This window comes from Panthera pardus, unplaced genomic scaffold (assembly GCF_024362965.1).
Source record: "Panthera pardus isolate Hobbes unplaced genomic scaffold, ASM2436296v1 HiC_scaffold_13, whole genome shotgun sequence".
NCBI lineage: Eukaryota > Metazoa > Chordata > Mammalia > Carnivora > Felidae > Panthera > Panthera pardus.
The window spans coordinates 74,767,592-74,779,737 of NW_026526688.1; the positions used below are offsets into that span (position 1 = coordinate 74,767,592).

General features: G+C 42.2%; 1 long non-coding RNA gene across 1 annotated transcript; it reads left to right on the forward strand.

The window, feature by feature from the left end:
- The first annotated feature begins 300 nt into the window (after positions 1–300).
- On the forward strand, positions 301–2,342 carry LOC128776428 (uncharacterized). Its single transcript, XR_008421474.1, has 3 exons — positions 301–570; positions 857–1,150; positions 1,831–2,342. It is a non-coding gene; the product is annotated as an uncharacterized LOC128776428 (long non-coding RNA).
- Positions 2,343–12,146: the final 9,804 nt, after the last annotated feature.

Consider the following 12,146-nt stretch of genomic DNA (forward strand, 5'->3'; position numbering starts at 1 on the left):
ATTCATGGCCATCCTCTATCTAAATTAGCATTCTTGCTTATTAAAGGATTGTTGCATTTACAGGTTAGGGGCACAGACATGGAAGTGGAAAATTCTATGTTCCCATCCTGATTTTGCCCCCTTCCAGTTGTGCTGCCCTGGTTAATTAGTTGATTGCTTTACATTGATTTCCTTATCTGTAAAATGGAGATAATAAAGGTTCTTACCTTAAGGGGACTGTCAGCATACTTGGCACAGAGCAAATGCCCCAAAGTGGTGGCCAATATTATGCTAAAGCGACCTTGACATAGTTTCAAAGAGGTGCCTCTTAGATCTTGCACTTGGAGATTTGTTTGTTCTATTAGCTCAGCGTTTTAGACTCACCCACTTTCTAGTCTGCAGTGTCTTCTTTTTTATCTAAAAAAAAAATGTATTCTCACTAGAAAATACATCTCTTTCCCTGTTTACTCTAGTTGTAATTCTCTGAACTTTCTCAAACTCCATTACATCCGCCTTGAAGGGAAGTGACCTGGAATTGTCCAAGCGATGTCCTCCCCAAAGGCAGAAGGATGGATTGAATAATTTATTAAGGTACCTTCTGGCAAAATGAATCTATGCAATGATGCTTAGGTTAAGGAATTTTTGTTTGCAGCCCGCCTCATCGGTTAGCAGAGATCTCATTGTAACACTAGAGGTCACTGTTAAAGCAATATTTCAAAAGCATAAACCTTACATCAGCAATAAAATTGAGAAAAAATCCTTCAGAACACGGCAAGGGAAAAGATATTATACGGATAGTTTGAGGGCAGCAGCTGGGATTTTGTCAAGTTCTCAAATTGAAATCTGCTTCTAATCTCTTCTTGTTTCTCACCCCTAGAAAACAATTCTGCTTTCACTGTGGTAGTAAGACCTCCACCTGGGAAGACCTAGGACTGAGAAATCTGCTTTGCCTGGCCTGCTGACTTCCAAATCAACCTCTCCTGCCCAGACACATGAGCCAAGACTACTTCTGTATTTCTGAGCATCTTCAACTCCCTTCCATTTATCAATCTTCTCTGTCTGCACCTGCCACTCAAAGCCTGCTAAATGGGAATTGGAGAATCTGCTTCCCAGACCCTTCACCTCCTCCAATTTCACATCCAAATAGACTCCCTTCTTAACTTCCCCACTGGTAATTAAGACCAGATTCAACCTGCAAATTAAGGCCCTCCATTCACCAAGTCCTGTTGATTTTACATCCTACCTGCCTTCTGTGCAATTGGAATAATAGCCGTACTCCCTTCCCTGTGTTGTGGAGATCAGATAAGGCTACCTTTAGGCAGCAGCCAGAAGAGGCCACCCCTGTGCCAGAATCACGCCTCTCCCAGCAGCCATCCAGGGGGATCCCAGAACATGTGTAGCTCCTGTCAAGATCCCTCAGTCCCTCCCAATCTGCCATGTGAACATCAGGGCTGACCTCACCATGTCCCCTATCCTCACTGATGTCCCTCCCCATGAGACCCCCAGGTGACCTCTCATCCCTGGGAGTCTAATGCCCACCCTATTTCCTGACCTCATCTGGCATTCCTCCCTATCTCCGGCCCTCTGGAACTTGGGTCAGTCATCGGCAGAATCTTCCTTTCACTCTATCTCCTCGGAGTATTCCTTTCACCTCCCTAACTGAAACTTGGCTCTGTCCCCTAGGGACACTGCTTCCCCTGCAGCCTCTGCAGTGGTGGTTGGATCTCTTCCATGGGGCTGGAGGTGGGATGGAGCTCTTTTTGCTCCTTGTTGCTACCTCTAGACCAGGCTCCAGTCATTGTTACCACATTTTGATTATTTTGATATCTGTCTCACCTTCACTTTCCCCAGAATCATCCCGTCTTGAGTCTTGCCATCTCAAAGGACACACAGATCAGCTTTCCAACACGCTGATTTCTCCTCCAATAACCCTCTCCTCCACCTACCGGGCCTCCATTGCTCACCCCCACGACCTTACCTTAGACAAGCACTGGCCAAAGGAACTTCGGGAGCTCATGATGGAAATGTTTAATCTACTCTGTCCGGTTGGCATACCCTTAGTCACAAGTGGTTGGTTGCTAAACACCTGAAATGTGACTAGTGCAACAGAAGGAAACAGGTTATAAATTTTATTTAATGTTTAACTAATTTAAATGTGAAGCATCTATCTATGCTTGTATTCTCCTTGTGCTGTCCTGCTTCTATAGCTGAACTTAGCTCTATACTAAGATCAACTCACTTCCAGCGTCTTAGAGCCCGCCCCTCTCACTACTAAATTCTCCCCCCTTTCTTCATCAGTTTCTCGGTCTCCACAAGGTCATTTCCATCAGCCTACACACATGCTGTTGTCTCTCCCACCTTAAGAAAAACCTCCCTTGACCCCAGCTCCCCATCTTGCACTGCTGTATTCCCCTCATTCTCTAGAGCAAAACTCCCAGAGAGAATGGTCTACACTCACAGAATCAACTTCTCTCCTCCTATTATTGCTTGAATCTCCACTCAGAAACTGCTCTTGACATAGTACTCATGACCCCGTATTGATAAATCCAGTAATTATTTCCCAACCCTCATCTAACTTGATCTATCAGCAGCATTGTACGGATTCTTGACTCTCTTCTCCTTGGAACACTTTCTTCACTTGGCTTTCAGGACAGCACGCTTGCCTGGTCTTTCTCCCGCCTTTCCGGCTGCTCCATCTTTCTGTCCTGTAATAGCTTCTTCTTCTTCAATTCTACAACCTCTGAATGTCAGCAGGCCCAGTGGTTAGCCCTGGGACCCTTTCATTTTTCTACCTATTCGCTCCTTAGCCATCTCACCCAGTCTCATGGCTTTAAACATCACCTACATGATGATCATTCCTGCATTTTTATATCTCCAATGCAGACCACTCCTCTGAAGTCCAGCCCAAATTATCCAGCTGCCAACTTGACATCTCTAATCTAACAGGTCCCAAACTGAACTCCCAATGTCTACCTCCCTGCAAAAATAGCTTGCTCCTCCTACAGTCTTCTCCATGTCAGTTAAGGCCAATTCCATTTTTTTCCAGCTGCTCAGCCAAAACCATTAGAAATACCCTTGGTGTCTCTCTATCGATCATGTACATACACACACACACACACACACACACACACACACACACATATATCTGATCCATTAGCAAATTTTATAGACTTTGTGTATCTTCAACTGTAATCGGAAACTGATCACTTCTCATCACCTGCATTGCAACCACTGTGTTTGGAGCCACCATCGTCTCTCTCCTGGATTACAGCACTAGTGGTTTCTCTGATCCTGCCCTTGTTTCTGCAATCTAGTCTCAAAAATCAGAAAAAATTCAAGTTACATCATGTCACTCTTCTGCTCAGCATGTTCCAGTGACAGTCACTCGGAGTAAAAACCAAAGTTCTTATCATGGCTTTCAAGGTCCTATGAGACTGGGACCCTATTATTGCTTTTACCACTTTCGTAATTTCTCTTCCCCTCCTTCACCTGAGACTGGCCAAACCAACCTTCCCACTGCTACTGGAATTTATCACGTATGCTTCTGCCTCCGGGACTTTGCACCTGCTATTCTCTCTGCATGGAAGACTCTTCCCTAGATACCTTTGTGGCTAGGTCCCTCATTCCTTTAGGTCTATTCAAATCTCACCTTTTATTGAGGTCTTTATGGACTCTGCTATCTAAGATTTTTACACCCCTCCTCAACACTGCATTTTCCCTTTTCCTGCATTATTTTTTCCCTTTAGCTCTTAGCACTATCCAACTAACTAAATTTTTTAATTTAGCTTTTTTATTGTCTGTCTCCCCAAGTAGAATATAAGCTCTATGAGGGCAAGGATTTTTGTTGGTTTTATTCACTGCTATCTCTGGATCTGTGTCTGTGGTATAGCAGAAACTCAGCTATTTATTGAACAAATTAATAAAATAATTCCCATCGCATCCTTAGAACAGTGCCTAGCATATAGTAATTGTTTTATGAATCTCAGTTGGTATTTTTTTATTTCTTTTACTATCATCTTCTCCATCACTACTCGATTAGGGCCTCCTTCCATCCCTGCAGCAGTTTGCAAGCCTCAGACTCTCACCTTCTCCGGCCTTGACTATCTCTCTGGTCTCAAAAGTTGTCTTCTAGCCTCTGGTCTTGCCTCGTGGAGACCTACCCACTGCTTCCATAGTTTGCTTCTCGAAAACAAATTTGATTCTTTCATTCCTCCTATGGTCTCTGAAAGCTCAGTTCTCACTGTTTCCATGAAGCCTTGCTGTCCACTCCAACAAACACCAGGTCCCCTTCTCAACTCCAATGGCACTCACTGTTGATGCCAAGCAAATTCAACACTTGTCAGTATACTGAGCTATCATTTCAATTCAACCTGCTGGGCTATAATATAGTGCGCTGTTATTTAGTAGTTTCATGAGGATTCATTGTTTCTCCTCAATTCATTTCTACTCCCCAGAACAATCTAATACTGCTTTTGTATAGTGCTTTAGCAACAAAGAATTGGGCTAGAAAGAGTATTGTATGAGCCCCTATGTCTCCATCCACAGCATGAAAGGCTTAATAAAGAGTAGGTTCATCCTGTTACACGCTAGCTGAATTTTCAGTACTTACAGCCCACATAACAGACAGCACAGAGGCTTCAGGGCCAGACTAGTTCTGTTGCTTTATGACCCGAATGAGAGACTTGTTTATGGAGCCTATTGCTTCACTTGCACAAATAGAGAAAATACCTAAAACACATGGTTATGTGAGCATTAAAAGTACTCATAAGTAGGGGCACCTCGCTGGCTCAGTTGGTAAACCATTGAACTCTTGATCTCAGGGTTGTGAGTTCAAATCCCACGTTGGCGATAGAGATTACTTAAAAATAAAATCTTTTTTTTTTTTTTAAAGTACTCATAAATAAAGCCCAAAGTACTCAACATGATTTGACGTTCTCCTCTCTTGCCACCATCCCTCATCTAAGATGGTTCTCAAGAGACATCCGGGAATTATTTTCTTCTGAACAAAATCAGGTAAAACAGGATTTCTCAACCCTGACATTCTGTCGCTCTGAGCCCGACAGTTGTTGTGGGGATCTGTTTTGTGCATTACAGCATCCCTGGCCCTGCCCCCTATCTACCACATGCCAGCAGCATGACCCTACCCTCCAGTCCTGAAAAACAAAGATGTCTCCCCTGGAGGACAAAGTCACATTGGTTAAGGACCACTGAAATGATGCTTATGAAGTCATTCTGTAGGACATGCAGTTTATACAAATGGCATACTATTTAACAGTTTATATACAAATCCTTTACAACTGAGAATGACCTACTTACAGCTTAGGTAATTAGACAAAACTTGGGGATCAGGTAAGGGAAACAGAATGGAGAAAGAGGTATTTGCTTCTCCCTGAAGAAGGAGATTCCTTCTGACTTTTTGCCTAAACTGCCCCTCCCTCCTGTGGGGGGACCAATTAAGGCAGGGAATGGGAGGCTGGATCAAACATACCCAGTTCCTATATCCAGGAGGGTCCAAGCAGATAAAGTGCCTTAAAGATCTGAGATACTTTCCTCTCCCCATTTGAAGTCAAGATATTAAGAAAGTAGAAAGAGATCTTTTCTCCTATATGCAAAATGATACAAAAGTCTGCTATAGTATGTTGGTAAATGTTGGAAAACCCCTGACTTGATGAGTTATAATCAATATTTAAAATAATTCATAGAGTACCTGATAAGATTCTTAAGGTGAGTATTTTGAAGAAAAAGGCAGCCTATATATAATATGATTGCTCTTACTTGGAATTTAAAGAACATTTTCAATATTTCTGAATCCAGCTTAAAAATTTTATTAAGAAAAACCATTAATGTATAGTGAAGGTTTAACTATTCCTATGTATAGCTATGGTCATCCATTTTATGAAACAACAATTTTTCTCTTGCTTCCTTTTCCATTGCAGAGGATTACGGAATTTCAAAACTGAAAAACGCTTCTGAATTTTTTAAGTTTTTAATCTTCTTGTGTCATGGGTCCTTTTGGCATTCTTGTAAAGCTTGTTGACCTCTTCTAGAATAATTTTTTTCGGGTTAATTAATTTTTTAATTTACATCCAAGTTAGTTAGCACATAGTGCAACAATGATTTCAGGAGTAGATTCCTTGATGTCCCTTACCCATTGAGCCCATCCCCACTCCCACTACCCCTCCAGCAACCCTCTGTTTGTTTTGTGTAGTTTTTTTTTTTTTTTAATTTTTTAACATTTACTTATTATCGAGAGGCAGAGAAGGAGCATGAGAGGAGCAGAGAGAGGGGGAGACACAGAATCTGAAGCAGTCTCCAGGATCCAGCTGTCAGCACAGGGCCCGACACGGGGCTTGAACTCATAAACTGAGAGATCATGACCTGAGCCGAAGTCAGACGCCTAACTGACTGAGCCACCCAGGCGCCCCGTTTGTTGCCTATATTTAAGAGTCTTTTATGTTTTGTCCCCTCCTTATTTTCTATTATTTTTGCTTCCCTTCCCTTACAGAATAATATTTTTAAATGCATAAAATAAAATGCCTAAGATTCCAGAAATGTCCATCATGTTGAGATAAAGTTATCAATATATATTATTGATATTTATCAATATATATTATTGATATATTATTGTTTATTTTTATGTTTTTCATTCTGATAAAATACACATAACTTAAAACTTGCCATCTTAACCATTTTTATTTTTATTTTTTTTTAACATTTATTTATTTTTGAGACAGAGAGAGAGCATGAACAGGGGAGGGTCAGAGAAAGAGGGAGACACAGAATCTGAAACAGGCTCCAGGCTCTGAGCTGTCAGCATAGAGCCCGACGCGGGGCTCGAACCCACTGACCGCGAGATCATGACCTGAGCCGAAGTCGGACGCTCAACCGACTGAGCCACCCAGGCGCCCCTTAACCATTTTTAAATATACTGGTTGAGTGACATTAAGTCCATTCGCTCTGTTATGCAACCATCACCACCATCCATCTCCAGAACTATTTTCATCTTGCAGAACAAACTCTGTACCCATTAACCAATAAGTCCCCATTCTTCCCAGTCCCCCAAGCCCCTGGCCACCACTATTCTACTTTCTGTCCATAGGAATTTGACTACTCTTAGTACCTCACACAAATGGAATCATGCATCATTTGCCCTTTTGTGACTGGCTTATGTTACTTTGCATAATGTCCTCAGTATTCATCCATGTTGTAGCCTGAGTCGGAATTTCCTTCCTTTTAATGCCTGAATAGTATTCCAGTTTGCTTAGCCATTCATTTGTTGATGAACATTTTGGTTATTTCTACTTTTTGGCTATTGTGAATATCGCTGCTGTGAACGTGGGCATACAAATGTCTGTTTGAGTCCCTGTTTTTGATTCTTTTGGGCATACACCCAAAACTAGAGTTGCTGGATCATACAGCTATTCTATTTTTAATTTTGTGAGGACCCACCATACTGTTTTCCACAGTAGCTTCATATTTTACATTCCTACCAACAGTGCACAAAGGCGCCAATTTCTCCACATCCCCACCAACACTTGTTATTTTCTGATTTTTTAGCAGTAGCCATCGTAATGGGTATGAGGTAGAATTTTCAGTGTTTTTTTTAAAAAACCAGTTTGTAATATGGTAATATATATATGCTCTTTATTAACATATGAATTTTAAAAACTCTAAGAAGTTCTAATCCTTATCATAATTTCAAAGTAACAGTGAGCCCGAGCAATATTTCAAGATATCTGCAACAATTGTCATATAATATGAAGATGCCCATGGTTTCTATTGGTAACAAAACCCAGCTAGTATACGGCAAATAATGCTGTAGCTTGTTGACGACATTCACAATGGGAGAAAATGCCCATTTTTGGTTAAAGTTTACTGGAAACAAAATGCAATATTTTCTCCCATACAAGTTTATAGACCCCCGGATATTATCTTTGAACATCTTGGGGGGCGAGGACCCCAGGTTAAGAATTACTGATCTAGTTTCTTTCTCATTTGATAAGTGAAGAGAGTGAGGCCTCCAGGGGTTAAGTGATTTGCCAAGAGTCGCAGTCACATAGCTGGTGACAGAGCTGGGACTAGAACTCAATTTCTCAGTTCCCAGTCCCATGTGTTCCTTATTCTAGACATCTCATGCAAAATGATCCCCACGTGAGTCCCCTCTCTGTGTACCACAGACTTTCGTGTATTCCTTTGCACACAGTAGGCTCAGTCAAAAGACAGGATGAATGGTGTATATTATAAACAAGAGAAACCAAATGCATTATGTGATCAGCGCCCTTTGCTGAGAGTCTTAGTGTGAGGCTATTTTTTTCTAGCCAGTGGCAACAATGGGATAGACATTACTATTTAATTTGTATGAATTTAAGAAAAGGAGATTAAAACTTACAGGTGTTGTTTGCTTCCAACATACGTATGTAACAAACATTTTTCCCCCCAGTGAATTAGTGAAAGGCTGATCTTTTAAAGTCATCTGACTAATATTTAGACATAGGTCTTAGAGATCAGTTTCAAGTTTCCAACTATTTTAAAAAATACTGTTATCGCGTAAGTTGGGTGTTGTAGAAAACATCTCAACAGCACATGTTACCACATCTGTTCTTACCTGTTTGGTTTCTTAAGAAAGGGCTTGCCCCAGCCTGAAAGCAAAAGAAACAGAAGTAAAGCCTCAAAGAAAAAGAACACAACGAACTCAACTTTTGCTTACGTTGCCCAGGTCATCTCCAGACCCTTGCTTACACCTGAAGGAATCTGCTTAATCTTGCTAGTAGTTTTACGTTTGTTCTTAAAACTTACAATGGCTTCTGATGAAAGCTAGATGACAATTCTTCTAAAGCATGTGTCTATTATTAGATGTATTTAGATTGGTTACATTAGTCACCTGTATGACATGAGCTCTGCTGCAATGGATGATTTAATGCCCGTGTTCCTAGTCGGTAGTGGGCTGGTTAGTAGGACCAGCTTTCTGCATCTTTGGTTCTGAGAGAAGTGACAGAAACTTCCAAGCATCTGTTTGCTTCAGTTTTATCTGTCTGCCAACAGGACGCTTACCTATTCATTTGCCAAATAACTAGACTGGTATTTGTTCCTGGAAGGGAATCACCTCCATTCCTGATATGTCTGTGCACTTGGCATGTCTAGCTTTCACCTGAGGCAAAGAGCCGAGTCTCTTAAGAAGTTTTACCTGTGTCAAGGCCAAGGGACTGTTGCTCTTTTTGTCTAAACAGATGGACTGTTCCCTAAGAAGATTTTAAACTCACTAGCAGAGAGAAACATCGGAATACTTTGACCTAATCTTTATCTTGTTTTCTTGGCTTTGGGGAATGATATCAAAACCGTGTTAGACTTTCAGGCTTCTCGAGCTAGTTCCTGAGATACTTCCAGTGTTTGCTCTCTGACACACAGACCACATCTGACTCACAAATCTTATTTCTATGACACGGCATGTCCTATTTTTACTTTAAATATTTGACAATCTCAACGTGTTTAAAGATGAATAAATGCACACGTTTCCAAGGCCGGGAAGCAGCCTCTCAGGTTTCCCAGTACCACATGCGGTGCTATGCTTAAGAAACCTGCTGTTCTTAAAACATGTTTGACAAGAGAGTTCAGCCCTGTGGCATGTATCCAACTCTGGTTTTTAAAGTCCAGAACTATCATTTTATTCGATCTCCCAGACAATTATTTTCTTTCCCTTTTTATCTAGGCACCAGAATAGGCTAAAAGTGATGAAAAAGTGTGGCCCTGGATCCTCTAATCTGCCAGATCATCAATATTCTGAGCAAAGTAATGTAAATTGCCATTTATTTATTTATTTATTTATTTATTTATAAGTTTCGTGTGTGTGTGTGTGTATTTAATGTTTATTTATGTTTGAGAGAGAGAGAGAGAGAGAGGGAAAGAGAGAGAATCCCATGGGGCGCCTGGGTGGCTCAGTCGGTTGAGCGTCCGACTTCAGCTCAGGTCACGATCTCACGGTCCGTGAGTTCGAGCCCCGCGTCGGGCTCTGGGCTGATGGCTCAGAGCCTGGAGCCTGCTTCTGATTCTGTGTCTCCCTCTCTCTCTGCCCCTCCCCCATTCATGCTCTGTCTCTCTCTGTCTCAAAAATAAATAAACGTTAAAAAAAAAAAATTAAAAAAAAAAAAAAAAAGAGAATCCCATGCAGGCTCCTCACTGTCAGCTTGGAGCCCAAAGTGGGGCTCCAAACTCACCGGAAGCAGTGGCTGGAGCTTGCCCCATCCGGAGCCCAACTCAGGAACTGTGAGATGATAACCTGAGCCAAAATCAGGTGCTTAACTGACTGAGCCACCCAGGTGCCCCTAAATCTCCCTTTAAATCCAGATTGCTACTGTGTGTTTCTAAAGTGAAAAATTATAATAATAAAATCAGTCAGTGGGTTATGGCTAAACCTTAAGAGATCAATTCTAACATTGAAGCCCACTGGGGAGCTTGGCGAGGGGTCTTAGTGGCATTTGAACCCTTGCATCTTTGAATTCCTGTTTCTGGTGAGAGTTGCTGAGCAAAGAAGAAGTAACACCAGTAGCAACTGAGCACCCCACGCCCCCACACACGCGTTTAGGAGAGCCCACGCAGGGAAAGGGACCATGGGGTCCAAACTCTGTTCATACGGAACAGAGCTTCTCTGTGCAACTGACATTACTGATTCCTTTCCACCCCTCAGGCCAGCAGCATGCAGAACCAGGGGACAATGTGCTCTTGACGTTCTTGGGGTAAACGATCATTTTGACTATTCATGCGTTGTCACTGAGGCAGCAAACACTTAGTGAGTTTCTACTCTTGTAGCACTATTCTAGGTGCTGGGATACAGGGATATGGGGTGAATAAGAAAATAGGTCCCCTCTCTACTGAGCTTATATTCTAGTTGGGAGAGAAACAAACTACAGGACAGGGTAAGTTCATATAGTGATAAATTACACTATGATAGGATACAGTGGGATCTATAAGGGATACCTGTTTGGTTTTGAAACCCAAAATGTAGGCTTTTAGCTCTGCCACATTGTCTGCCAGGCTAGGGCACTCTGGTTCATGGCTTTGCTCCTGTGGTTCCCTGTTCTGGAATGTTCTTTGTCCACATTTCCACAGTGCACAGTTAGGCTGTCCCTTACCACTACATACATATTAATATATTGTACACACACACGCACACACACACACACACACACACAAAACATACCCCTGAACCATCTGAAAATCAGTTGCAGGCATTCTGATGCCCTACCCGCAAATACTTAAGCCTGTATCTCTTTCTTTTTAAATTTTTTAATGTTTATTTTTGAGAGAGACACAGAACCAGAGTGTGAATGGGAGGTGGGGCACAGAGAGAGGGAGACACAGAATCTGAAGAAGGCTCCAGGCTCTGTCAGCACAGAGCCCGACGTGGGACTCAAACTCACAAACCCCGAAATCATGACCTGAGTGCCACTGCTCACCTGACTGAGCCACCCAGGTGTCCCATGCATGTGTCTCTTAAGAACAAGATGATTTTCCCACATAACCACAATAATGGAGATGAGATCTTGGAATCTGAACTTCTCTGGTGCAGTGTTACCCCCGCGCAATGTAACAAACCATGAAGCAGTTCTAAAGGGCCCTGGATGCACAGTCAGGGCCTCCGCAGTGTTGCCGCTGGGTGTCCATGAGTCAGAGAAGCAGAGATTTGTCGTGGAGGGATGTAAGTGTCAGTGTCCCATGGGGGTCCACAAAGAACTCAGTGATTTCTGGGGTTGGAATTGCTCTGTTCTGTAGAGGTGCCTTTCCTTCCAGTGTGTGATGGGTGAAGATAATGAGTATTCATCTCCCCATTTCAACTGTTAAGGAGCATGGCCAGCAGGACCAGCTTCCTGGGCCCTGCAGTCCACAGGCTCCAAAGTTTAGAGGGGCCCAATGCTGGGCTTAATGCTCGGCTGTTGCCATCTTGAAATTCTTAAATATTTTGAGCAAGAACCCTACATCTGCATACTTGGGCTTCATACCTGTTATGTAGCTGGTTCTAATCACAGGTCACAGGAATCCTAACAGTTCAGAAAATTATCAACTTCTATCTGCTTATAGAGAACCTTAACAACATGTGAAAGTTAGTAGAAACAGGAGATCTAGATCTACGCAGACTTCTTTGAATCTGATTTCTGTGGGGATTCTGTTTTCAG